Genomic DNA, 24444 nt, shown 5'->3' on the forward strand with positions numbered 1-24444 from the left:
CTTGGCATTTAATATGTTAATCTGTAATCTTCCTCTTCATTCAACTATTACTACAGGCACCGCATTGATGGAATTTTTCTCCTTTTCAGTCTGTCTCTGTTCAGCACTCTAATCTTGACAGTTCTCACTGCGCCACAGGCATTGAAGTATGAATCCTGGGAACTAAGGAGGGGAATTTTTAACTGACTAGTCATTTAAACATTTGTGGCTGACGTCAAAAACACGTGACGTTCAAAGTCAACTTTATGTGGCCTTTGCATTAAAAGGTATAAAATGTCAATAAATAACTTTTCCCCATTAATATTTGAATATTCTACTGTTATATTTGTTGAGTTATGCCCCTGCAATATTTAAAACTAGAGAAATCCGTCATTCTTTCTTTCAGTCGCCTGTCAGTGGCATCATATCCCCTGCACATGCGTCTGTGTGTTTATTTTTAAACTGGATTAAGAATTTTAGACATTAGATGTCTAGACAAGCTGAACAACGTAAGTGACATATTGGCTAGAAGCTCCTTCGACACTTATTTACCGTTAAACTCTTCAGTGTTTGTTTTGTGGAGGAGGAGACCTGTGAATAAATTCTGCTCCCAATAAAGAACTTTGTGAAAGTCTGGCTCACGTCCGAACAATTAACAATAAAGTAATCCTGACCAGAAAATGCAGACTGCCATTGAAAGCAACGGTGATGAAGAAAACATCTCTCATGATCCAACTCAGCAAACTCTTTCTTTTGTTATTATTCTGATGGAGAGGCCCTCAGCTGTAGCACAATTACATACTGTGAGTTTACAAAAACACTTACAATTACTGAAGATCTGTATGTGGTGGGGGGAGGAAGTCCATCCATACCGGAAGCTTCAGCAGTTGTTCTGGTGTCATCTGTGCAACAAGTCAATTCCCATCTGTGCAGAGACAAAAACACAATGTAGAATAAAGTTGAAATGCAGTTTAGTTTCACCTGCTCGTTTCCGATTTACCTCTTCAATGCCCACATTTACACTCGATATTTCCTTCTCACTTGCGTTCCTTATTAATCAAGATCCAAAATGAAAATAATATTTGACAGAGCTAGTTTGGTTGCTGTCCTGTACCTGTGCTCCACCAGGTGAGAACATCCTACCACCATGATGGAACATTCACAACAGCAACCAATCCTCCACATTATCCAGGCGAGCAGCCGGGTGCAGCAGACAGAGGCAGGAAGTGACGTATTAACGCCGCTTCATAGATCACATGATCATGTTTACAGCACCACTACACAGTCATCGGCTCTCCTGACATCTTCGTCTGTATCTTCTACGTGTTTGTCACCATTTTTTTTCACAGGGAGATATTTGCTTTCTTTTTGTTGTTGTTTTCATTTTTGCGTGTGTTGCGTTTTAGAAGCCTAATCAACCCCCCCACCCACTAAACACCTCTGTTGTTTTCACACATCTCCTGAATTTCTACAGACATTATACCAGGAGGTCAGGCGGATGAAGTCCGCAGAAACTACCGAGCACCACACTCAGACATTTGCATTCACACAAGCACCTCCTCCAGAGAAAATACAGAGGAGACCGTGTCTGAAAGAAGCTACAGATGACGATGCCCTGGTTAAATTAATGGTTCCCCGATGCTACAAGGCACCGAGTTTAATGGAGGACATGAGGGTAAGTACCAAGAATTGGCAACGACAGTTTGGACAAAATATAATCTTTACATTAATTTTTAATCAGCTTGTCAGTGATGTAAAACCAGTGAGCTGGCCACTGTGAAGCAGCCTTCAAAATGAAAGATGACCCATCGCAGGAATAACCCACCCATCCTTAGTCACCCTCCCAAAAGGTGCCAGACACTTTGGGTGAATCCCCGTGGAGAGGAAAAGGAAGTGATGAGTACCCCAAAGGGCAACGGAGGTCACAACTGACCAGCGTGACTGCCAACAACCCCAGGAAGGGGCAAGATGGAGTCAATGTGTCTGGACCCCCACCCTAATCAAAAGAAGAAAAAAAAAATCTGTCACCGTGTCAGGAGGGGTGAGAGGGAGGTGGCGGGCTGGGTCAGGGCGGGGGTTAGGGGGAGTGGGTGATGGTGGGTACCAGACTGGGGCACCTCGGGGGACTTTTGGGGAGGAAGAGCCATGCACCATGTCTCCTGCTACCAACCGATGTTCCCTCATTTGATTGTAAACCCATGAATAATGCATGGCGGATGGGACTGAAGGAGGGGGAAGGATGGAGGGATGGGGTGGGGGGACCTCAACCTTAAAGGGGCCCTGCCACAGTGGGAGTCATTACCGATGAACAACCACACTGATGAGCCACAGAGAGAGAGAGAGAGAGAGAGAGAGAGAGAGAGAGAGAGAGAGAGAGAGAGAGAGAGAGAGAGAGAGGGATGGGAGAATGAGAGCGATAGAGAGATGGGGGATAAATGGAGGAGAAAAACAAACAAGATATAAAAAAAGAAAGGAGGATGCCCAAGAAACCAGGCCTCTCAAACATTTCAAGCATGCCGCTTATTGAGCTGAACTGTTTTCATCACTCTGTAGATGTTTTGTTGTTGTTTTCATCTGTTCATAAATCCACCAGTAATTCAACTCAGGAAAATACCCTACATATTTTTCCCTGTTTGTTTGTGTTTGCTGCAGAGCTTCTCGTCTAATAACTTTTATCTGTAGCCGGCCTGTGGTGAGCAGAAGGAGTAAGTGTACTGTAAAAAAAACTCTCTGTAATAATTCAATTAAGCTAAGACTCTAAGGAAAAGCACAAACGAAATAACAGAACTAGAAATGTTAATTATATATATATATATATATATATATATATCAATAGAGAATTTGATCAATTATTTGATCTAGAAAGAATTAAACGGCAACATTATCTCACATCCCCAAGACATGACTTCAAACTAAAGGCTTTAAAAAGACTGGACTGAATTTTCAAGTGGAACAACTGCTCCATGTTTAATATGAATTTCCCACTTGTCAACACGTTGGTTCTTTTCGTGCAGTTCCGGGCAGCGGCTGTTTCTTCTTTTGCAATTTTAACTCTTCATTACAGACTTGATTGATGATTTACAGTATTTTGACAGTATAGCTGATTTGAGTGTGCACAGTGTTGAGACAGAATTTACTGTACTGCACCTTAAGGTGTCGCTCAGTTGCTGTAAATGTTGTCCAGCAGTTCTTTGGCCTGATACACAGACACCATGACTGGAAGATGGATTGGTCCATACTGGCCTGTGACTTGGCTTAATACAGCCAATATCAATCAATTAAAATATACCATGATTGACTCTGATGCCGATTTTGCAATATGGCCTTGGAACACTTCAGGACATTAATTAGTCAATCGATAGGAAATGAATCACAATTTTGAAAAGCGATTTGTCCACCAATTCTTTCAGGAAATATGTCACCTACTGTCTAGTTCCCGTGATAGAATTCACTGCTTTAATATATTTGATATCACTGTGAATTGAAAATGTGGGTTCTGAACAGTCTAAAAACAGTGTTGACATCAGCTTGGCCCCTGACATTTTGTGCTGGCCTCCTTTCACCATTTTATGACATTTTGAATTTTATTCAAAATAATTATAACAATTAAATATTGTAATATTAATACAAATGTTTTATCAGTTTACTTGCATCCACACATACAACAGTGCAGTGGGCTCACACTTTGACGATTGGCAAAAAGTTAAAAAACAAGAGAGACTAGTACTTGAAAATCCATAGAAACACAATTTCCTTCCACATATGCAAGGTGGTAGTGCAGGAGGTGGGTGGGAGAAGGAAATGAGCAGAGCCATCCAGCAGTATTGCAAAGTGTGCATGTATGTGTCTGCAGGTGTGTACGTAATCTGTGTGTGTGTGTGTGTGTGTGTGTGTGTGTGTGTGTGTGTGTGTGTGTGTGTGTGTGTGTGTGTGTGTGTGTGTGTGTGTGTGTGTGTGTGTGTGTGTGTGTGTGTGTGTGTGTGTGTGTGTGTGTGTGTGTGTGTGTGTGTGCTGCTCCTGCGGCAGCAGCTAAGGCGCTGTAACAGGACTAGGTGTTATCACTCATTCTGATTCCGTATTACAGCATGACGGATGGGCCCCTGCGGGCCGGCGAGCATCGCCGCGTGCTTATTACCGCAGCTCTTAAGTGGGAGTTGATTTAGCTTAAATAGGTTGTTTCATAAGGAGAAGACACCGGCGCTGTCACCACTGCTCTGTTCCTCGCTACAGCAAACCGCCACTCTAATTGAATAATGCCTCCTCTACGTACCTATTAGGATGCTTAGGTACATAGTGTGCCCCAATAATTGCTTATACAACCTGGCTAATTTGGCCTTCACCCCCTGAACATGCACAAACACACATATATAAGTAAGTGTGTGTGCAGACAAAGACTAGTTTTCCTCCATGTGTGAAATACGGCCTTCCAGTTATAATCCACAGAGTGCAGTCTCTTTCTGAGTTTGTATGTTGAAGTATTCATTGTTTGAGGATCATCACTATTACGCCGGCATATTAGCAAAAACAAAACCAACATTTAAGTCATAAATTCAGGATTTGATACTGCATTTCTAATTTAATATTCCTTCAACATGAATCCAAAGGAATTGCTGGATTCTGAACGCTACAAATCTGCAAATAGACCTCCACTATAAAGGATTAGTGCTTCATTAGCATATCACAGAGAGTTATTTGAGAATGCATGTTCCAATAAAACAAGTGCCATGGTGTTTTAGTGTGGAGGTGGTTGCGATTGGAGGAGGAGGCTCGGATACAGACGTTTCGATTAGCTAAATGTTGATCCGTTTCCCGGTCTCTGTTGGTTTTAAGAGATTATTGCTGATGCAACAGTGCAATGGCATTAATTGTGCGCCACTGTGAAGTGGAACCTGTGCCAACTCTCTGTTAGCAAACAAGGCCCCGTGGATTCTTGCCAGCAACAACATACTCCCAGGGAAGCAAAAGTTGGCCGTCAATCATCAGCCCTCGAATGGAAATGCACCAATTTCTCACTAGGCTGACACTTCACGGACACATGCACAGTATTCATACACATGCAAACACACAATACACACATACTCAAAGACACACCAAGGGCACAAAAAACAAAGGTAATTATTTCAAAGTAAAGATCAAGCCCCAGAATATCTTGATCAATCCTGAACTGTTCACTTCCTGAACAGTCTGGGAATGTTACCCGCTCCCTCTCCTCGGGTCAAGAATGATCAGGTCAGAATATCATTTTACCTATTTGACAAAATTCTAAATATATAGAGTTACATCCGTTATGCAGAATCAACTTGAGAATTATCACCTTGATAATTGTTTATAATTTGCTAAAAAATCATTCCTGAAAAAGTCCACAACTCTTATACTCAAATAGATATACACACAATAAATCCCCATCCAGAAACATAGTGGAACAAACATTCAGCAAGCACACACTCATTTTTACACTACAAACACACACACACACATTTACAGTACACATTTGTGCAGTGTGTTCTTACATGCCCACATCTACACACACAGCCCTGTGGCTGCTTTGGTGTGCCACCCCGCTCTCTTTCCCATGCATGCTTGCTGTGCCCTCTGGTTGGCTGTGATTGATGACGGCCATGGAGAGGCAGATCATTTGGGTGGCCTCATCTACACAGGACGTAAATCAAATCAGCTTCACTAATGATTCTCAGGCGCTCATCTGGCAGCCGCGGCCAGAACTCTATCGGGTCTTGAACGAAGGGACAAAGAAAACGTCAATAAGTCCCAGAATGATTTTATTTGACCATCAGTTCCAGGGATTGATGTCCATTTTCTCATAGATTTCTAGGTGACAGGGAGCTACCTCTGTCGAGGGAAAAATCAAGGCGTCATCATCTGTACTGCATCCCAAGTGTGTAATTGATGTATATGTAGTGTGTGGGCATGTAAGCTCTATGGATATGCATGTATTTAGATGTAAAGCAAGGTGATGTAACGTGGCTAAATAAGGAAACGATTGCTTCACTGGAATATCTGATATCAGCTCTGCCAGGGTGTGGATCTCAAACATGACAACATCACAAAGGGTTTCAGCTGTGAGGAGAATGAAAACTCCAGCATGAACATTTCAGCCTCCAGACCATCAACACAGTCACTGAACTAGTCTGTGGATCCAGTCCTGTTGCTAGCTGTGATGTGATGGATAACCCTGGCAGGCAAGAAGGCCTTAGCCCTCGGGCCTCCGGGGGTGACCCATTACAACTTTTCATTAAAACGTCTGTCCGATGCACCGCCTTGATTTGTCTATAATTTATGATGCCATTACTGGCTAATTAGTGCCAGAATCCCCGTGCCCGGCTCAGCATGCCAGGCCCTTGGCAGTTAAGAGAGGGCACACACTGCTGGCATTAGCTGCACAAGCACTGGAAAAGGATACTGTTACTAGTCGGGGTTTCATTTTCCTTTTAAACTGTGATCTCAAAGGTCGGCGCAGTGCTCCGACACATCAGAGATCGAGATGCACTGTTCCAACTTTTTCAATCCCAGTAACGAGAGCAACACCTGGGCTTTGGTGTCGGCGAGTGTTTAATTGATGAATCCCTGACTGGGATCATTTAAAAAATATATATATTTGCCTCCACTGAGGAGGTGTCCATTGGTTTGTCGACAGGATCACGCAAAAGCTACAGAATGTATTTCCATGAAACTTAGTGGAAGGATGGGATAAAGAAAGAGCCCATTGAATTATGTGGCCTTGGTGGAGGTATGTGAGTGACAGTTACTGAGTGCCAGGGTTATCTGTTATCCCGTAATAGTAATAATAGTAGTAGTAGCAGTAGTGGTGCCAGTAAGATTAGTCATAGTTGTAGAACTTGCAAGTGTAGCAACCGTGAAATACCTTAATACTGTTGACCTCATGTCTTTAGCTCCCTCTATGCTTTCGTAAGATGAGTTTTATTTTTGATTGCTTTACAAGCCAACTGCGGTTCAAAGCTAATTCATCCGCATTTTAGCTAAATGACCATTTATTAAAAACAAACCCCAGGTGCCGTAGTTGTAAAGTTGCCAAAGGATTTCTGAAGTAGCCCAACCTGACACCGTTAGAACAGAAAAGCCTTTCAGCCTGATACAGATTGAACCATTAACAGAGCAACACATTATTACACACGTTTTTTAAAAGCAGTGTGATTAATAACAACCTTATATAAAACTGAAGTGAAATCTCTATTCCTTTGTGTTGACAGTTATTTGACCCCAGCACAGAGCCCTTAGAAGAATTCAAAAAATCTGCATCATCTGAATACAGAACAAATGTTTAACAGTAGCCTAGCAGAGCAGAGAATGACTGTCCTCAGCAGCTTGTCTATACGATTGGAGGGGAGGGGGGGTCTCATCAAAGCCAGTGCACCCATGCATGAAAGTCAATCCACTGCTTGTGTGTGTTTTATTTATTCATTAGTGACACGCGGCTTGAAAAGGAAGAAGAAAAAAGACAAGAAAGTTCCATTCAAATAAGCATGGCATCCCTGGAGCGGGATTGTAAGAGGGAGAGAGCAAGAGAGGGGGGGGTAGATAAAGTGTGTGTGTGTGTGTCTGTGTGTGTGTGTGTAGCAAACAGGGTGCTGGAGGAGAGGGAGATGAGGGAAGAGTGGGATGACTTCTTTTAATTTGGGGAACCCCTCGGGGGAAATCGGGCCCGTGAACACGCAATTACGACAGTCATCAGTGAAGCGCGCACGTAAGGAAGTGGGGCATCGAGTGTTTAAAAAAAAAAAAAAAAATCAAGAGGGAGAAGGGAGAAATGATTTGAAGTATTACTATCTTTAAATCTCCGCCCCCCCGCCCCATCCCCCACTAATAATTACTCACATATATTTACACGTGAATCTCCATATGTGTCAATTCGGGAATGATAGATGTAACTAATACAAGGTAATCCATTACAATTAACTGACAATTTAGGGGTGAGGGGGAAAGGCAAGAACCATCATCACGGGCCAATTATCATCTTATTATGGGTGTTAAGTGGCCTCATATTTGGGTCAGCGCCCCTCATTTCAGAGGAGAAAATAATTGTTAACCTCTGTAATAGTGATACACAAACTATTTAACACACCCCAGGGTGATTTCTCAGGCCTCACACTCAGACTGAGTCAGAGCATTGAGCAGAAGTTGTCGAGCTTCAGGCCTAAATGGCTCAGATTCATCCAACATACATGTATGCATCAAGTTCAATGTGTTTACTTGACAGTTCAAATAACATCTGTTATGCAAACTGTAAAGACTATATATAATATTAAGCCTGAGCTTTACACATTAGCACTAGATGTATGTATTTGTCCTTATTTATAAGAATTACAAAGTTTAGGCCACCTGCTCCCACACCAGTTTTTGCCATTGAGTTTAGATAGTAAACTGTAAATGGTGAAATGCAGTGAAGGCATTTTAAAGCCTCTAGTTTCTTGCCTGAATAAATTGGAAGCACAAACAAAATCTAAATCACCTCTGATCCAAGTCAATTCTCCCGAGTGAGCAACTTTTTGGTAATTTTGTGGTAATTGTCTGGGGAAAAACACTTAAAAGAAAAAGGAATAAATCAGCAACAGTTGATTATCAGATTTCTAAACGCCAGGAGATTCTGCCACTCTGTTTTATTCATTTATACCTGAATATCTTTACTTTTCACATATACTGTGTTTTGGGGGGTTTATGATGTTGATGTTTTGATGTTGTTATATGTCAACTATGCGTCTAAGTGGTCAAGCTAATTAATAACCTAACTGACAATGGTCATCATAGAGACATCAACATTAATTCTTCTACAACAAAAAAAAGAAAACCTGCATTCAGGCTGTAATCTAAAACAAACTGGAGAGAGACATAGTCAATAACAAAGATGATCAACTTAACTTTTTGGGTTTGGAAATTCAATTTTGCTTTGGACTTGACTAAGGTAAAATTCTCATTAGACAGACGCAGAATAATTTCAAAAATAATCACATCCTCGACAATAAACTTATAGGAAGTCTGAGATTTGGCAACATGTTGAAAAGTTGATTCCTTTTCGTAACAGTGTATGTGATGAAAACGGGAAATCCTCCAAGGATATATCCAGCGCTGAACTTCCCCTCCGCAGTCGACAGGAAGAGACACGAGACTCGGTAAAGTGCGTTTTCCAATAACTTTTTCTTTTGAGTCAGGTAAAAACCAAATCCATTTAGCTTGTAGATAACAGTCAATCTTATGAATGACTCTCCTAAGTAAACCTGGGGTATATGATTTTAGGAAATCGCTATTTGCAAATAACTTTCAATTCCTTTCCGGCTTAAATCAAGTTTTTCAGGAAATTCTCTTTGTGGTTTATTGCATCTGGCTGAGTGGCCTTTATTGTGCCGGCTCTCAGGTGGGCTTTTATATGGGAGGGCCGGACCCCGGGGTCCTGTGTCGCCTCCGGCTTATATTGAGACAGACACTGAAGTGACGATCTCCCCCAATAGCCTGACTCCCTCACTCAGCGAATCCTCTAAGTGAGTTACCTGTCTGGGAGGGTGGCTTAGATAGAATGAAACACTCACTTGTCACTTTTATTAACCCTCTTTTACCCTCCCCTCCCTCCTCCGACAACCCCCACAACTAGTCCCAGCCCTCTAACCCTTTCTTCCCACCCAACAAAATCCCCGTCTTTCTTTTCCCTTTCTCCCCTTCATTAACCCGCAATTCTCCCCATCACACGCCCTGAAGCCAAAATCATCTCCATTTTGCATAATGCTCCATTTAAACCGATAGTGGTGACATGAGCAAGGGGGGGTGGGGGGGCACTCAGAATGAGTTGGAGAGAAAGAACAGGGACGTGAGGAAACTTCGACCTCACCCTCACCATGTCTCTCTCTCTCTCTCTCTCTCTCTCTCTCTCTCTCTCTCTCTCTCTCTCTCTCTCTCTCTCTCTCTCTCTCTCTCTCTCCCTCTCTCTCTCTCTCTCTCTCTCTCTCTCTCTCTCTCTCTCTCTCTCCCTTTGAGGCAGGCTTTGACCCCTGGTGGCAGTTATTATCCACAAGGTCACAGTCGGTCCCTCGTCCCATGAGCAGGACGCCCCTAATGTAGTCCCTCGCTAGGCCTGCTCCTGTGAAGCCATATACTCACTGCAGCACCCCTCCTCTTCCTCTCAGCACACATACAGTACACAAACACACACAGTACACAGTATACCCTGTGTATACCTGCCCATCCATCTGGCAGGCTTCACTCCCTTCAGCCTCTGCCTTGCTCTGGTCAAGTGTGGTTCCTGGAAGCCAGAGGAGATGTGATGTAAGGCAGGGAGCGAATTATGCCTCTGTTACATGGTATGGGTTTAAATTACAGTTAGGGGTGATTTCAAAATGGAACAGCACTGAAAGTGAAAATACATCAACAATCAGATTTTTTTTATAGATAAAAAACAAGTGTGTGAAAATTTGCTGGTTTTTAATTGTCTTAATAAATCGCTGTAAATTGTAGTTTTGGACTACTGCTTAAAAAAATAATCAATTTGAAGCTGTCAGCTCTGGAAAAGTAGAGAGTACAGATGAAAACCAGCCTCAGGCAAACTCTGGCACAATGCATCAAATGGTAAAAAATAATGTTTAAATTATACAGGGTCCTTTACAAATTAAATAAACTCATATAAATTAGATTGGTCCATCTCAACTATTCCGGGCAATTAATAGACTTAACAAATTATCAATTAATGTAATTATTTAAAGTCCTAAAGCTAAGATTTTTACAAAGGCCTGATGGGCAAAAATGTACTCCGACATTCTAATAGAAAACATGACATAACTCGTTAGTTTTTTTATTTTAGATCAGATTGGCTAAATATTTAAATATATTTAAAACTTCTAAATTGAAAGTATTTTCCCAATAAAAATACACAATGTTGTTATCTCTGACTCTGCACGCATGTAAAATTATTAAAACAAAACTGTCTGAAAAGGAGTAAACTCCACATTACACATTAACCCATACAACCCGAGATGAGGAGTCACTGCTTTGTTTTTAAGTGTTTTAACTTTCTTTCTGCACTTATAGTCAGGTACGTTTAAGCAATGACTGCTGCCAGTGGTGTTCTCTGGATGAGAGCATCTGCTTGATGCCATGAATGTGAATACAAACATGAGCAAGATTCTGGATGTAGGTTTTTCAAGTCTTTGGTAAATGTACAAAATACACTGTTGATTCTAAATCAAATCTTCCGGTCAACATTCACTCTGTTTATCTACAAGATATTATCAAGAATTAGAGCACAAATCCAGGAAGAGGCTTTTGAAATGTTTCTGAGAGAAAATCCCGACAGAAACACGCTCTATCTATCCATCTTTCTTCCTGTGACACACTCTTAAATATTCCAATCGAGAGGTGGGCAGAGACACAACACAACCTCATGAATTCAAATGGCGGATGCCCTGAATGCCAATGGTTTCAGTCCTTCCTGCTGCTACCAATTTATATTTTCCATATGGGTCCTTAAACGACAAATGGAAGTTAGTCTGTGCCCTTCTCTCCCTCCCTGCTTTCCCCCCGGGGACAAAGGCGGTCAAAAGTCAAGGAAATTCTGATTCCTGAGCACAGCACACCAAGGGCACCTAAACACAAACCAAACAGCTCCCACAATGCGTCTGCGTTGGCCAACTTGGGCTCCCTCCCTCGGAGATCTGCAAGTATTCTAAATGATAATTATTACACACACACATGCACGTACACGTACACACACACACACACACACTTCCTGGAGTGTGCAAAAGACAAAGAGGAGAACGGGAGGAGTTCAGCGAGAGGCAGAAAAAAGAAAATGAGGTGTAGTAGAAAAAAAAAAAACGGAGGAAGTATAACAAACCAGAAAAAAAGAGAGAAAGTAGGAAAAAGTAGCGGTATGTAAATGTGGAGTCAGAGAGTTCAGGGGGAGAGAAGAGCTATAATGTGCTGTGCTGACCTGGGGGCCACAGGGCTGAGTGTCCAGGGGCCGGTGGGGGACGGTGGCCAGATCTCAGCGGTTATCATTATGTTGAGGGGGAGGCCTGTTCTGTCCTTCCCTCAATCCCTCCCCCACTCCTACCTCCGACTCCATTTCTCTCCCAGGGCAAAGGTGAGGTGGCCTGGGGAGCAGCGGGAGGTGAAGGGTAACACAGGGCAAGCTCGGGGTCGGCGGCTGTCGTTAGCGATGCGACTTGACCTGTTCACCCATAACTTGAAGTTTTACTCCCCAAGTTTTTTTTTTTCCTCCCATCCTTTTTTGTCACGCGCTGTCGTTTTCTCACCGCTGCCAGACCGAGCTGGGATAGATGAAATGTTCCCTCCTGAATTTTAATAGGTCAAATGTTTCATTGAGGGAACTTGCTGAGGGAAGTTTGCCAAAAGTCCTGGATAGAATCAGAATGTTCTCTCCTAAGAAAATCCTAGTCTAAATCCGGGTCTAAACTGTGAGAAAATGGGAATTGATAGGAAGAGGAGTAAATAAAAAAAAAGGGGAGTTCAAGTGGGACATGAGAAGGTAGGAGGACCCTTACACCTTCGATCTACAAGATCAAACACACACACACGCCTGTCTAAAACACGCGGCACTTTACACAGATTAGAAATCATCTCCGTTTACAAAAGCTTTGCTCGACAAAAGGTGTTCTTTTCAGCGAGACCAAGCCATTGGCGCAGAGGAGAGCCCCGGGGCCCTTTCATTGTCGAGCGCTTTCTTTTCTTTTCTTTGCCGCCAAACAACACAACCCTCTTTATCAGTGCAATTACAGCACAAACAGACTCATCAATGGCCCAACTGTCCTCTCCTATCGCCTCCATTTCCACAAGCAACCTAATTAGTCCTAAAGAGAGAAAAGCCGATGAGCAGAGGCGAGCGGAGGGGCCGAGAGAGAAAAGACGAGCCATCATGTCCATTTGTGTGGGTCGGGAACAGCAATTGTATGTGTTTATGTGTCCGTGTATGAGTGTATTTTTCCCCTCTCTGTTTTTACCCTGTTTTTGTTGTTGTTGTCCTCACTCTTTCTATCGCCTTCTTTTTTTTTTTCAGCCAAAGAAAGCCTTCAAAGGAGCGATTGTGCAGAGCGGCTCAAGTGGTCTGTTGGTAAGCGGACAGCACGGCAACACAACAAACATGGCTGGCACTAATCAGGGCCCCGGCTAATGTAAACAATGTCATTTTTTGCCCTTAATGAGCCAATTTTCCGCAGATACGAGAGGGCTAACAATTGGGGCAGCGCCTTTGATGTGATTCATCTGAAGGTTTGTTTGTGATCGCTTGGCACTTTTTGTCGGAAGCCCTGCGCCCAGCTGCTTTCATCTACCCCTGAAAAGGGAGAGCCACGACTCACTTGGGTACAGAGGAAGGGAGGGAGGGGGGGGGATAAAAATAATAATTTTCTCTTCTTTCCGTTTTTTTTTTTTTTTAAAGACAACTATCCTCCCCCTTTTATTGGAAACTAGTCCTAATCAGCTGACCGGCCCCCTTCTTCTCACCCTCCCCTTTAGCCTCACACAAACGCACTTCTGTAAACATGCATGCATACGCGAGAGCGAAGGAGCATCATCCATGAGGGATTACAAAAAAAAATGAGCGTCGTTCATGCTGGGTGTCTATAGTGATCAAATAGGGAACTCATTAAAAGGCACCCCAGTGTGCGAGCTGTGGACACTGACAGGGCCTTCATTAACATGGTGCTGACAAAAGGTAAGGCAGACCAAAGAGGCAGCCGGCGGGCCAGGTGTGTGTGCCGCGGCGCCTTTCAAGATGGCACCGTAGCCAGGGGCGCCGTCGAATTACATAGTGACCGAAAACAAGCTGGTTCTGATGAGAGGGAGAAATAAAGAGGGGTATAGAGTCGGATAGAAAGATGAAGAGTTCTTCAGTGTGTTCAAGTCCAGCTAATTTTGATCCATCTACTCAAGTGGATCACAACAGTCTCTCCGTGACATTCCTTGAGCAGTAAAACAGGCCGATTATCATAATAAAGTGAAGTCTTCCAAAGTTCAGCAAAAGGCCACAGGAACACAAACGAATAACAGAAACTAAAAGAGGAGAGAGGAGAGAGAGTGATATTGATGTGATGAAGGTAGTCAAAGGTAGTGACCAAAGGCAATACATCGCCCCATGTCCAGGCCAATTCCAATCCATCACTGGAGCTGAAGTGAAGTCAACTCCAGGCTAGTCAGTCAGCCAGGCCCCCCATTACTCCACACACACACACACACACACACACACACAGACACACACACACACCTCTGCCTGCCTCTCCGGCCATGAGTCAGTGGCCCTCTGGGGCCAAACACACACGCATACACACACACATTGCACCTGCTGGACCCTGCAGTTACCAGCTGTCAATTCCACGTGTTCTGTGCCGTCTGTTTAGTGTGTGTGTGTGTGTGTGTGTGTGTGTGTGTGTGTGTGTGTGTGTGTGTGTGTGTGTGTGTGTGTGTGTGTGTGTGTGTGTGTGTGTACAAAGAGTAGGTTGCAGCAAAGTTACACGCGTCAGGTGGGCCATTAACAGAGGCAAAGCAAATGACGAGGGTCTTTCAAGGACATTTACCTGCATTCAACAAATGTACAAAAAAAGGTGGATATGAACTGCACTTTATTCTTCTTTAAACATCATTATTTTTTGAGATCATTTTGTGAATAACAATGGATAAAAGAGAATTGGAGATGCATGTTTTTGTCAAAGGCAATAATCCAGGAAAGATTTCAAAGAGCACAGGTCATTTGCCTTCCTCATAATCTTCGGTGCTGATCTGATCAAATCAACAGAAAATCATTTGAAAGGACAATTTAACAATGGAATAATTGCATAAGTAATTAAATAAACACATATTTCTAACACTGATTGTGTCCTGCCTCTCAAATGTAAAGCTTTTCTTTTATTCTGTTTTTAAATATTTGCTGATTAAATAATTATTTTTAAGCTATTTATAAAACCAAAAAGCAATTTAAAGGCAGCACCTCTTGTGATGTAAGGTGCCCTGGTTGCCTGGGGGGGTTTCACATGCTGACCGTGAACTGCATTGCCCCCAATTGCCAGTCCAGTCATGACCTCTGTTGTCTGTCGTCTTTCCCCTCTATTCTTGTCACCTGTGTACTATTGACTATATAATAAAAGGCATTAAAATAAACTTGTGATGCATGATTAATTATTTGATGGCAATCATTTCTAATTGCAATACGCAGCCCTACATCAGTAAGTGGAAAATACAACAATGAAAAAGTGCAAATAAACGACTGATGCGAGCTGGAACAGCACAAATAACCATAAAGTCCTAAAATGGATAGTTGTGGTGGAAAAGTAAGACACATTACAGTGTTTACCTCGAGGGCATGACCTTAATCCTGAGCTCCCACCACCCCTCTGTAAGGGACAGGCAGATAGGAAGTCAGGCTCAGACAATGAAAAACATGTCTGTTTTGGGGGGGAAATCAATAATGTGTTGTGATGTGAAACTGATTCCCCACTGGATTTCGCTGTGCTCGGTGCAAGCCCATTCTCTGTGTGGCCCTGAGGTAAATAGTGTACTTTGTTACAGTGTGTAGCAGTAAGCCTTAGAGACCTGTGCAGCGATTAAGCCGTATTGGAGCACATTAGCCCAGGCCATGTCATGGCAGGCTGAAACAGGCCTGGCATGGAAGGAAAGGGGATGAAGAGAGGGTACACCAGAGGGGAAGAGAGCAGGGGGAAAAAGGGGGATCAAAAGAGAATAAAATGAAAGAAAAACTGGCTAGAAGGGCAGGACGACAGAAATGAACAGCGATAAAATAAAAAAAACTAAATGTGACAGAGAGGAAAAAAGTGCAACAGAGACATGACATTTGCGTAATCGTCATAGGCTTTATTCCTGCAAAGATGCACTCTCACGTCCAGAGAAAGACAAGACACATAGCAATCAAACCCGAGACACTTTGTGGTGTCACTGCTGACAGGAAAGAGAAAGACTAGAGGCATCACGCAGGAGCGATAGAAGAGTGGAGCGGAGGACGGAGAGAGGGAAAACAGAGGCAGTACAGGGACGGAGAGAGTGACAAATTCCCTGCTGATGGCTATTTACAGGCTATTCCCCCTTAGCGCAGAAACCCACGGTCTGAAGCCCCTTTTCTCATTTTTCCTTCTTTATTTATCCCTCTCCTTCCTTCTGTGGTAAATCAGTCACTTTTGCATAATGGTGCTGTACACTGGTGTGAGGTGCTGGTGGATGTCGGGGTGGCAAGATGAGCAACCCAAGGTGATAGAGAAAGTGGGGCTGGTAATGGAGGGGAGGACAGAGAGGAGCTGATGGGAGCAATCTCTGAGGGGGGGGGGATCTCTGACCATCTACCTAGACCCCCAACCCCCTCTCTGTTTTAGTCCCCTTTGCCCCCTGTCACCCACCTCTCCCCTCGATCCCTCCGCTCGCACGCCATTCCTCCTCGCTTTCTCTCTCTCCTCTGCCTCTGCCCACCCCTCCACCCCCTCTTTGTCTCTCCAGGAGGCAGTTGTCAATCAAACGCGTCTCCCACAATCCCTCTGGAGCTCATTGTGCCCGCGGTCGCTGGCGGAGGCAGGCGTTGCGAGGCGGAGAGCCGCAGATGGAGGGAGCACTGTCAATCATTGTCACTAATTATTAATTTCTGTCACTCAGGGCCCCGTGGCAGCCACGTAACGGGGCCTATCACTCTCTATCTCTCTCTCTCCCTCTCCCTCTCCCTTCCTTCGCCATCCTCCTCCTCTCCACTCATTCAGCGAGTTGGTCTACATCCCTCTGTCCCTCCCATGTTCTGTCCCTCTCTGCCTCCCTTGCCCCTCGTTAAAGCCTCGGCCTCTCTTCGCCTTTCTCGTTCAGGTCGCCTGTTGTTTCCATTTCTCCTTCCTCTCTCTCTTTCTCTCTCTCTCAGGCTGCAGCTCGCCCTCTCTCCCCTGTTTCCTCCCTCTGTCTCGCTCAACACTCCCAGGGTGAGTTGATTTGGTATGCCACCCCGGCCACAAAAAGTTCAACCTTTCATTATGTGGTGCACGTGCACTCAGAACTGCCCCCCCTCCTCCCCTCCTCCCCTCTCCCATCACCAGGTCAGTCCCCTTGACTCTCTCCTCCCTTTTAATTGTATTCTGCCCTCCACCCCACTCAGCCTCTCATTTTCCCCATCTGACCCCCCCCAACACACCACACCCAACTCATCCTGTAATTCCACAAGAATCACATAAATAGATTAAGAAAGACCTGCGTGGCTTTTTCCTTCCTTTCTTTAAGCCCAGACTCGGTGGTTCTCTTTGTGTTTTGATTTTGCGTTTTTCACCTGTGATGTCACTGTGATGGCGGCTAATGAGGGCGGCCTGACCCACATGTAGTTGCAACTGAGAGTGGAGAGGGTCCACTCCGCTATAAGGGTTCTGATCCGCTCCCCCACCCTCACCTCATTACCAGAAGAGGTGGGCTGGGAGGCAAAGAAGAGAGGAGAGACAGAGAGAGAGAGAGAGCAAGTGAGAGAGTTGATGATTAGGAGTTAGATCACAGTCACATATACACACACGCATTCATAAAAACACAGCGCCTACGCCAGGGCCAGCTCGTGGCACAGGCAACATAGTCAGAATTCCACGAACATAACTTTTAATCATGGTTACAGTAACAACATTATCAACGCTAGAACGGCACTCTGAGGGCACAGCAAGGCAACCATCACCTTATGGAACCACATTAACCAATTAAATTTACTGTATTCAGATTTTTATTTGAATCGGCACCAAATTGCAAACACTCACGAATATCAATCTCTTAAACGTTCCTTCTGTTTTTCATTAAGATCCATGAATTATTCTCTGAGAAATCATTGAAAATTCTATCTGACAATGTAAATTTTTTTGGGGGGATTTTGTAATAATCCAGCAATATTTAAGCAATCTTGCTTTAAAACACACAAAACAAACCAAGGTACAGATGATAATTACTTTTTATTGATCACAAGGAAAATTTAGGGGAAAAAAAATTTCTCGTCCCTGGGTGGACTTGAACCACCAACCTTTCGATTAACAGTCGAACGCGCTAACCGATTGCGCCACAGAGACTTGTATAAACTAGAAGCATAAAGTCCATGCCATAGGTAAAATAAAGCGAATGTTATGATGCTACAACAGCTGCTAGACTCAAATAAAGAATGAATATGAATCTGAATGGCAAGTGATCAGTGGAAAAAGAATAATTAGATCCTCTATGTTGATTAAAATATCACTACAGCAACGTGAAACTACTCCAATTAAAAGTAGAGATTTTCCAATACCATCTGAAATGCCGGTTAGATACCACATCTTAAAAGTTTTCTTAGTTCTATATAACTGCAATTTTCTTTTCCCAGAAACCACTGCTTCCTTGCTCCTCCCAGACAGCAGTTGCACTGTTCTGCCACTGGGGAGTACTGGTTTTAGAGTGGAGAAGTAGTAATTAATGGCAGTGTAGTGTTAGCCAGTGCTAAAACGTGAGCAATTTCATTATATTTCATTCTACAAAGTAAAACAGCAACATGTAACGTGTGGAAGACGTATGCAGCACAATATTTTACTGTACTATTTAAAACTCAATTCAACATTTTCTGTATCGGCTGATATGTTAAGTCCAGTAATTTTAAGTAACGTTACATTAAATTTTCTATCACTCGTGTCACACTTGCCTAAACTGACACTAAAGTGCATTCACTCCCTGTTACAGTCAAATTGACACAAACACATATTTCATACACACACAGTCAAATCAAACGTACTGACTCTCTTGAACTACACACTCGTCCACACACACACACACACACACTATATACATCGTCTTCCCCCGTCTCCTCCTGGATTACGATTCACGACAGACCTGTGCTGTTCTAATGAGGCCAGGAAGAGGCCAGCTGGACACCACTGATCCTTCACCTCCCTCCTCCCTCTCCATCTATACCTCTCTCCATCCATCCACCCACGCACACACCCATCCTTCTGTCCCCGCAAGCCCCTGGCTGCCCCACAGTCCTGCTCTGCATACAACCATTAGCACCCTTCTACCCCTAACCTTCTGTCTCCCTGCAACCTATACCTCCTCCCACCTCCTCCTCCTCCCTCCCTCTCTCTCACTCCCTCTCTCTCTCTCATGCTTGTCTGCTTTTCTCCTCCGTCTCCCCTCTTTCCTGTCCATCTTTTTCCCTTAGCACCTGTCACTTTTCCTTTCACTTTTCCTTGTCTTCCCATCGCTGCTGTTTTTTTCCCCTCTTTGCCTTCCTCCATCGCCTCTTTCTCATCTCCTCTTACCTGTCACTGTCTTTCTCTTCCCATCTGATTGTCTCTTTACTCCCTTTATCTATCCATCCCTCTCTCTGTCGCCACCCTCTTCTCTCTCCCTTCCTCAATGCGAGTTTGTTTATGCGAGTGTGTGTGCGTGTGTGTGTGTGTGTGTGTGTGTGTGTGTGTGTGTGTGTCAGCATTCAGCACCTCAGTGGAGACGGGGTTTATTGGGGTAATGCATTTATCACTGCTGCAAGCCAGGGCCTCACCTCTTTCTTTGAGCCAGTGAGTAATGAAAATGGGATCACTTCTGACAACACTCTGCAACACACACACACACACACACAAACACACAGACTTGCACAAATGCACTCCTGTGCACACACCCACAAAACACAAAAACGCATATCCCTGCATGTCGCCACAAAATGCTCCGATTTAACACACAAGCTAAAACATGATCACCTATGCAAGCAAAACCCCAAACTACAGAACTAAGAATTCATGTGTCATATATATATAATACTTGTTTTTTTAATAATAGCCTGTTTTTTATATTTTAAATACTGATTACTTGAAACCCTCCCATCACAGTATTTTACATCATGACGTCATATACACTCAGCACAGTGATCTGTAGCCAACAAAGTGATCATAAAGTTGAATCAGCACCTCTGTAAAACAGATTCCACACAAATTGAACATTATAGCCTCCACGAATGTAGGTTTTATTGCAGGAATGCTGTTCTAGACTGCATTAGATTTAGAAAGACATTCCTCCTATATACACAGACAACTGTGTACTGTATATAAAGTGCATGTTTTGGAAATTCAGATGAGAAACTAACAAAGGACATGACAATTGACATGACTGTCTTTAGTTGATTCCGGAATTGAAGCCCCAAAGAAAATAAAGATATTTCATCACATTGGTTGTGAAAACTCTCACAATATTTTCTCATTTCTATCATGTCGTGGTATCTGTTGCATTATTGTATGGATAATCCTGAGTAAACCCCAATAGACCACAAGATCCATCTTCTAACAATATTGACCAATAGAATCTAGATGTTTAATCTCTTCACAATAAAACAGAAACACCAAAGTCATCCCAGTAAATAAAGCCATTCTTCATTTGTTCCTATATATTATGAAGTTTGACTATGAAAAACAAATACTTCAAAATACTGAAACACCGTTGTCCAAGACTGCTAACCAGACATTTCATGTGGAATTGAAAGGAAAAACCAGGTAAGGATCAAGTGTTAATGGCCAGGGGTGCTTGTCTAATCCCATTTGGTCTGGCAGTGTTGGGAGGGTGGGGGGGTGGTCTTCACCAGTTTAAAACGATATCATCAACACAGGTATTCCAGCAGGGCTCTGATTGGCCTTGACAGAACAAAACATCGCCGCTGCAAACAACGCGAGGACCTCCCACTACGTCAAACTCGAGAGGACAAGGTCAGATCAGCAGTGACATTAAGTTTAATCTTAGAAAAACAAACTTTAGGTTGCACCCATAAACAGGGTTTTCTAGCAGAGGAGAGCGCTGCTAATACACCAAGTGGTGCGTGGAGAGCTTAAGTCAAAGACTGCTGACTAATGTGCCGAAATGGTTGGAAATACTCTGTGGTATTGCAGATGGCAGAGGTATTTGTTATTCATATGGCCCTTAAGGTGCAACCACAAGGCTTGCATGAAAGTGTGTGTCTGCGTGTGCATGTGTGGATGTCTATGGGTGTATGCTTTTGTGTGTGTGTCCTGTGCTCCATCCGCAGTGCTGAGGATGCTATTAATGCTTGCTGCTGATCGCCCTCCCACATTTAAATAACAATAGTGCAGTCTGAGAAAGCATCGGTGTGAATCCAACCCGCAAAACACCCAGGAGCTACAGGCCCTGACTCCCGTTGTGAGCGTGTGTGTGTGTGTGTGTGTGCGTATTTGTGTATACGTGTGTGAATGTAGGTGCACGAGCGTGTGCTCAGACATCCACATACATGAGACAGAGACAGGTGAGGAGAGTAAGGAAGACAGTAAGAGAGCAGGAGACAGGCTGCAGCAGAGTCACTGTCGCTGCTTTCAGACAATCCCACTGAACTCCCAATATCCTCCTGAAACTATCCGGCGGGGCTGTATGTGACAACGCAAATGTCCAAGTCAGTTGCTCCAGATATTCTGTGGAGTTCCTCCTCTCAGTCCCCTAGCGAGAGGGCGCGTTGATTACGTTTCTAACAAGCAGACAAACAAAGAGAATACAAATATCTCAGGATGAAAAAGAGGTGACATACATGTAGAGGATGCAGAAGAGGATGTCAACTTGGAAAGCCAACAGGATTCGAGAGGCTTGTGATGTGCGTATAAGGTATTTGATGAGAAAATGCAGTTCTACTACAGAACTGCCCCAAAAGTACTAGTGACACTACAATCCTCTGTGTATGAGCTTCCTGTCTCTTGAAGTGACCAAAGCCCTGAGCGAGAGGAGGACTGCAGCTCATTAGGAGAATCATCAAGCACACTAACGTGCATGGAGTGATCGCTCTCAAATACAAAGCCAAGATCATAGCAAAGAACAGGATAATTAAATTACTACCTACAGGACACATATCTTAGTCCAGTGAAACATCTGTAAACACACATGAATTTCACTTCAAGTTGAAGTCACAATATAATATAATAATTATCTATCGAGTATGACAGATACAAAGGCATATCCCTTCCAAGAATTAGTTACACTTTCCCATAATTTAAGATAAGGTGAACTAGCATAGTAGAGAATAATCCTTAATATTCCATAACGTTAACATAATTAAATATCACCTAAACATAATTTAAGCTTAAGCTATTATGTAATAACGTGTTTAAGACTTTTTGAGACACCGACTGGTGAAATGAACAACTGAAGATTTCTAAAATAAAGCTAGAATCCATTTCAGTCCAACACAAACGTGTGATTTACTACAAAGCAAGCAGAGAACACATTGATGAGCACCAAGAAATAACCCAAAACAAGTACTTGTCCACCACGGACATTTGAAAACATATAGATATATGAGATATATATGAATATAAAGATGAACATAGTGTGAATTTGAAGTGACTTACCAAAATAAAAGCCCCTTGTTGCCTGTAGATGAATAAAATCCAGTCTTCTTGGCTCAAGTGTTGGTAACTGTCCACATGTTGAAAATTAAAACCCGTTAGCTGTTAGTGAGCTCAAATGTTAACCAGCTAACATCACATCCACCACTATATTAACTTATATTATCTAATTAGCGGCTATATAACAGCCCTTTAAGCCTGTGTGGGTCCACAGCAGCTTAGTACAGGTGTATGACACTCACCGGAGCTAACGTGGCTAGCTCAGCTAACGTCACACAGTCAGAAACATGCGCGCATAATTGTGAGCGAAGGTGCGACACGTCCAATAAGGCGGCGACGTTGACGTACGACGACAGCGTAGGTTCGTATTCACACCAACGTTTTTCCGTCTGACATGCGCACTTTGTTCCCTCCCACGTGCAGGACAGGTGGAGAGTACGGGATCACATCAGGGTCAAAAAGATCCAGCTGCTTGAATTCTTTCAACTTTATACCTGAGAAATAAATTATATCAGAGAAATTAAAGTTTGAACATTTCAACAATTCAAAATGTTTTTTAATTGGTTTGTGGATGCACTTGGAATCGGGTTTTATTGCAAATTACATATTATAATTTATTGCATTATATAAAAAAATATAAAAATAGGAAACAAAATTAAATATAAAAAATACTATAAGTACCAGGGTAGGGTATATTATATATTTAATGATAGAAAGATTATGAATGGAGATTTAAAAATTGATTACATAAGGAGACTGATCACATCAAAGTCAAAATTATGCCCTAAATTGTTGTGGACATTTAAAAAAGCACAAAAAAGTTTTATTGGCAGACCTACACCACGTTGTATAAGCTTTTAATTTATTTGTGTTCTTATGTGTGTCGTGTGCAATCATATATTATACCTTTGCACTCACATTTACATAATATCAAAATAATGAGTTGCTCTGACCTTTAGACAAACAGCAACACACGTCTCAGTGCAGTGCGCCTCATGCATATACACGTTATACAGTTTATCTGTGGCCAGGTGATGAGCTACCTGATGAGGTCAATTCTGCATGTACCTGTAAGAAGTGTGTGTACTTCTGTGTTTCTTTCTATGTGACAGTCCAAAAATCATCTGATATGAATCCCCTCACAATCCACTTTAATTCCTCTCCCTTCATAGGACAAGGCAAGTTTATTTGTACCTATCAACAACAAGGCAATTCAACAAGTGCTTTATATAAATTATAAAAGGCATCATGACAAACATAAGGCATTTAAAAATACATGAAAAAGAGTTACAGAGAGAGTAAAAACATAAAGTAAATAAAATAAGAAATACAAGTGTGAAGGTTTAATCACAGACATCATTTCTTTAATCTTTTCAATTACCTTTTTTAAAATGTCAATTTCTGCCAACACAACAGTGAGTACACAAGCACACACAGTCAGGTACACACTCCTTGCCTCTCTCTCTCTCTGTCACACTTCCTGTCACTGAACACCCACTTACTAGCATGTGCATTCACACATAGAAATATACACACTGACATACACACTGTATTGTGTCTTTACGAGCACACACACACTCTGACTGATCCCATTCAGATTCTATCAAGTTGAAGTCACCTCATAGTGAAATAAAACATTAAAAAAAATACAGCTCACAATGATAAATCACAGGAATCCCCTGATATCCCTTTGAAGGCCGTCAGCAAATAAAATAAGAATATGTATAAACTTCTCTCCACATGCATCTTCTTTTATTTTTCCAGTGATAGGCCGCAATTTGATGCCTAACATGCGGCGCACGTGACAAGTACAGGAGAGAGAAGGGAAGCAAAGTAAAAGTGAGATGCAGCGGGTGTAGATGAGTGGAGAGAGTTTCTGGGGGAAGAAAAAGAAGACAGAGACAAAAAGAGTGAGAGGCTGAGTCTAATAAGAACCAAGAGACGGCGTGCTGGTATCTTGTGGCGCCATTTGAATACAGGGCAGCAGCAGCTGGAGTCTGTGTTGAACAGCTCTGCACTTCACACAGCATCACCATCAGGAGAGCACAGCGCTGGTAGTGCTCTGCTGGAGTCTTACGCTGCTTCACTCACTCCCACAGACCAGCCTGTGTGTGTGTGAATGACTTGGAGC

General features: G+C 42.9%; 1 protein-coding gene, 1 long non-coding RNA gene and 1 other non-coding gene across 4 annotated transcripts in view; all 3 read right to left on the reverse strand.

The window, feature by feature from the left end:
• Positions 1-24444, reverse strand: part of LOC118113339 (B-cell receptor CD22) — a 1629935-nt gene that overhangs the window by 626793 nt on the left and 978698 nt on the right. The gene's annotated exons all lie outside the window — the stretch shown is intronic.
• Positions 827-22675, reverse strand: LOC118113422. Of its 2 annotated transcripts, none has more exons than XR_004697333.1 (3): positions 22556-22675; positions 22317-22383; positions 827-904 (listed from the first exon to the last, which is right to left on the reverse strand). It is a non-coding gene; the product is annotated as an uncharacterized LOC118113422 (long non-coding RNA). The 2 variants fall into 2 exon arrangements; XR_004697332.2 differs by lacking the exon at positions 827-904 and adding an exon at positions 20827-21442.
• Positions 17953-18026, reverse strand: trnan-guu. The gene has a single exon. It is a non-coding gene; the product is annotated as a tRNA-Asn (tRNA).

Source organism: Hippoglossus stenolepis, chromosome 8 (genome assembly GCF_022539355.2).
Source record: "Hippoglossus stenolepis isolate QCI-W04-F060 chromosome 8, HSTE1.2, whole genome shotgun sequence".
Taxonomy (NCBI): Eukaryota; Metazoa; Chordata; class Actinopteri; order Pleuronectiformes; family Pleuronectidae; genus Hippoglossus; species Hippoglossus stenolepis.